The sequence below is a fragment of the Etheostoma spectabile genome, chromosome 20 (genome assembly GCF_008692095.1).
Source record: "Etheostoma spectabile isolate EspeVRDwgs_2016 chromosome 20, UIUC_Espe_1.0, whole genome shotgun sequence".
NCBI lineage: Eukaryota > Metazoa > Chordata > Actinopteri > Perciformes > Percidae > Etheostoma > Etheostoma spectabile.
In genome coordinates, this window is record NC_045752.1 from 21,541,057 (window position 1) to 21,545,212 (window position 4,156).

Below are 4,156 nucleotides of genomic sequence, written 5' to 3' on the forward strand. Positions count from 1 at the left end.
CAGAAACTTGTTAGCTTATTTTGCTAGCATAGGGCTAATGTTAGCTAAAATAAGCTAAACACGTACCTTCATAATCAAACAGGTAACCTTAGGGTGACCAAACGTCCTCTTTTGGGGGGGGGTTATAAATTTGTGAAAATGTCCGATTTTCGCTGTTTTTCATGAGACTTAATTAGCATTAAGCGTGTACTTAAATTGACTGGCGCTTTGCACACAGTACTACGATTTTGCGTGACATAATTCCCGAGAGGCTGCCTAATATATAATATATTTTATTATATATTATGCTAGCACATATGTTTCAGTGTCTAATAAATGTGCTGGAGATCTCAAAGCTCACATGGACACCGAAAAACCTCATCATGTTACATTGAAAGGTTTTGAGAGATATTTAGTTGAAGCTGGATTTTGAAGGTGACACGGAATAGTACATTATTTCACATTTATTTATTTGAAAAAAGAGCTATTGTTTTGTTTCAGGTTGTTCCATAAGTTATTTTTATACCATTTAGTCATAATAAAGCATGATCATTAACCTCTGAGAAGCCGGTCTGAATTTGTGTCTCGAGGCCGGCCGAGTGTCTTCTTTTTTGGAAATCAAAATATGGTCACACTAGGTAATCTTCAAAGAAGAACTTGTAGCCTTTATCAAGTTTTGATCTCTAAGTAAGGGACCACTTGTCAGCAAGTTTTTCTACGTCGTTAAGTGGTATTGGTGGCAGATGTGAAAGGGACTGGGTGAACTCAATAGCCATTATGATGTGCTGCTGGCCTCCGGATGGGAACGTAACCCGAATCGCGGCAGAATGGAAGTTGTCTGACGTCACATGAAAAGGGCCTATTGGGCCACCATGGTGCCCACCAGCTAATGCTAGCTACCGCTAGTGATGGTCAAATGAAGCTTGGCGAACCACTGTCTTTATTTTCTGAGCTCACTAGATGGCGTTATCTGTCCAACAAAGGGTTGAAAACACACTGAATTGCCATTACTTTAACCTTTTTCTTTGAACAGAGAGCGCCATCTAGGGAGCTCAGAAAACAAAGACAGTGGTTTGCGTAGCTTCATTTGACCATCACTAGCGGTAGCTAGCTAGCTTGGTTGCAATTTGTTACCATGCAAGAACTCTAGTCTTTACATATCATGACAGTCTTTAATATTGATGTGAGATGGTATCAGACTTTATTCTCTTTAAAGTCTGTTCAAAGTCTTCTAGTGTATGGTAGGCCTAAGTTGTTTAAATAAATGTTAAAGTAACAGTCCAGCCATGAGCAGTGACAGCCTATGAGCCATCAGCAGTGTGGTAAAAGGTTCATATGCCTGCAGTGTAGGCACAGCTACTTTTCTCTCACAAAGGCTAATGCTAGCTGAGTTTAAGCCAGCTTTTTTTTTCTTTTCTTTTTTTTTCTTTTTTATGGCTCAGCGCTAAAGTGAAAGCTCCTGGGCATTTTGTCTTCATCCTGCCATCCTCTCATCAGCAGTAAAAGCCCTCAATTTACAGTGTTGGGAGGGAATGCAGTGTGCCACAGGGCAGCGGTTACACAGACAGATTACCTGCAAATCCTACCCCGGAGGAATGGAGAGCAGCCACATCAGCAGACTGCACGCCAAACACACACACACACACACACCTTGGAGTAAGACTACAACCAGACTGCACAGGGCCAAGCCACTTTATTCCTGATGCAGGAGGGAAGAGGGTGGTGCTGCCACGGTCCGAATGGCTAATGTGAAATATGAGTGGACTACCAGGGGAGCAGAGTTGGGAGGTGATGGAAGTCCTAATAACGGTTGAATTAAATGGCAAAGGTCGTAATGTTAGGGCCGGGCCATCTGCATGCTACAACCTGGCTGATATAAAATGCAATGTGATATACAAGATGGGTTTTTCTTACTGAACTCAGAAAGGAAAAATGAAATTTATTTTATGCCGAGGTAATTATTGGCTCTCTTTTAGCATCGTTGTGGCCCTAAGTTACATCAGAAAACTTGTTAAAGCTGCACTAATCTCTAGGCAATATAATTAGGAAACAGTCCATAAAATTTTATTGTTATGCAGATGGTTCGCAATTATATCTATAAATCAAGCTAGAAGAAACTAATCACTTTGTTAAACTAAAGCATAAGTTAAGGACATAAAAATCTGGCTGACCTACAATGACCTCATGTTAAACTCAGACAAAACTAGAGTTATTGTACTTGGCCCAAAACACTCCTAAAACGCATTATGTAATGATATAGCTGCTCTAGATGGAGTTGCCCTGGCCTCCAGCAGCACCGTTAAAAATCTCAGAGTCATCTGTGTTTGTGATATGTCCTTTAACTCCCACAAAGAAACAACCTTCAAGGATTTTTTGTCCTGCATAACATTGCAAAACAATAGGCACAACCTGATTAAAAACGATGCAGAAAAACAAGTTCATGCATTTGTTACTTCAAGGCTGGACTACTGTCATTCCTTACTATCAGGTTGCTCAAGGGACTTTGTCAGCTGGTGTGAGCTCAACCAGCTTCAGCTCAACACCAGCAAGACCAAGGAGATGATTGTCGACTAGAGGAGGAAAACATCCCACCGGGTGAGCATCCAGGGATCGGACATTCAGGGAGTGGAGCGTTACAAATTCCTGGGTGTTCACCTAAACAGTAAACTGGACTGGACTAATAACACCCATGTTCTATACAAGAAGGGCCAGAGTCGCCTCCATCTGCTGAGGAGACTCAGGTCCTTTGGAGTGGGCAGGACTCTCCTCAGGACTTTCTATGACTCTGTGGTGGTCTGCTGGAAGGGGGGGGGGGGCAGACTCAATAGACTCATCAGGAGAGCTCTGTCCTGGACTGTCCTCTGGACCCCGTAGAGGAAGTGGGGGAGAGGAGGATGTTAGCTAAGCTGACATCCATCATGGACAACACCTTTCCCCCCCCTACACAACACTGGGGGGTCCCTGAGCAGCTCCTTCAGCAGCAGACTGATACCCCCCCCACGGTGTAAGAAGGAGAGGTACTGCAGGTCCTTCATCCCTGCCGCGGTCAGACTCTACAACACCTGCACCACCTGATAGTGTTGGAGTTTCTGTTCCTGTTTTACCCACCACACACTATGTATATCTTTAATATCTGTATTTATAGTTTTCCATTATAAAAAATACTTACTTAGTACTTACTTTTTCAATATTATTTATATTATGGTCATACTTCAATATCATTTAAATTATAGTTACTTCCTTTTGTTATATTATTTAATTACATTTTCAATTTAATTTTAATGTCACTTACTTACTTTACAATACATTTTATATAATGCCACTTTACATTCATTCAGTACTTTTTGCACATTGTTGCTTGTCTGTTGTATGTTTACTTTTTTGTTGTGTTGCTTTTTACTGTGGAAAACTGCTGCTGTGACAAGGGAATTTCCCCACTGTGGGATGAATAAAGTATCATCTAATCTAATCTAAATAAGTCACTTAACACTCTAGCTGATCCAGAATGCCAAGAACAAGGATAAAGGAATATATTTTTCCTGTGTTAGCTTCTCTGTGCTGGTCTCTTCTAAAATCCAGAATTGGAGTTATTTATTTTAAAACTGCTTACACGCAGAATCTTTTCTTGTCACACGTTTTTTTTTTTTTTTTTTAAACCTCTCTCAAAAGAGCAAAACTACACACCTAATCTGCCAAACCCTGACCTATTTCTCAGCCTTTCACACTTCTCAATTGCATTAAACACTTTTTTCAAAACACTACACACAATTCTGTACCTAAAACACAAACCTAACCTTTCCTTTTATAAACATAACCATTCAAAATGATACACGTATTCATCAGGTCACACACCCGCACCACACATGTGGAAACACTAGGCTCGTTGGAGATCAGCCAGGTCTGTGCAGATTGGATCACCGGCGATCGCCGCCCAATGCATGCTGGTTAAATTTGTGTCCAACATGATCCCGACTTGCTCTGACGCCATGCACACGTAGGCAACGATAATCTCACGAGATCAAGGCGGGCAGCGCAGTTGCAAGACCCAGGCGGACCCAGGGCATGCTGGGAAATGCTGGCCTCTCAGCTGATTTAACAGCTGATTGGTTCAGAATTGACTCAACATGAAGTTTTATATAAACTTTTTATTGTTTTTGAATCGGAGGGATTTTAATTG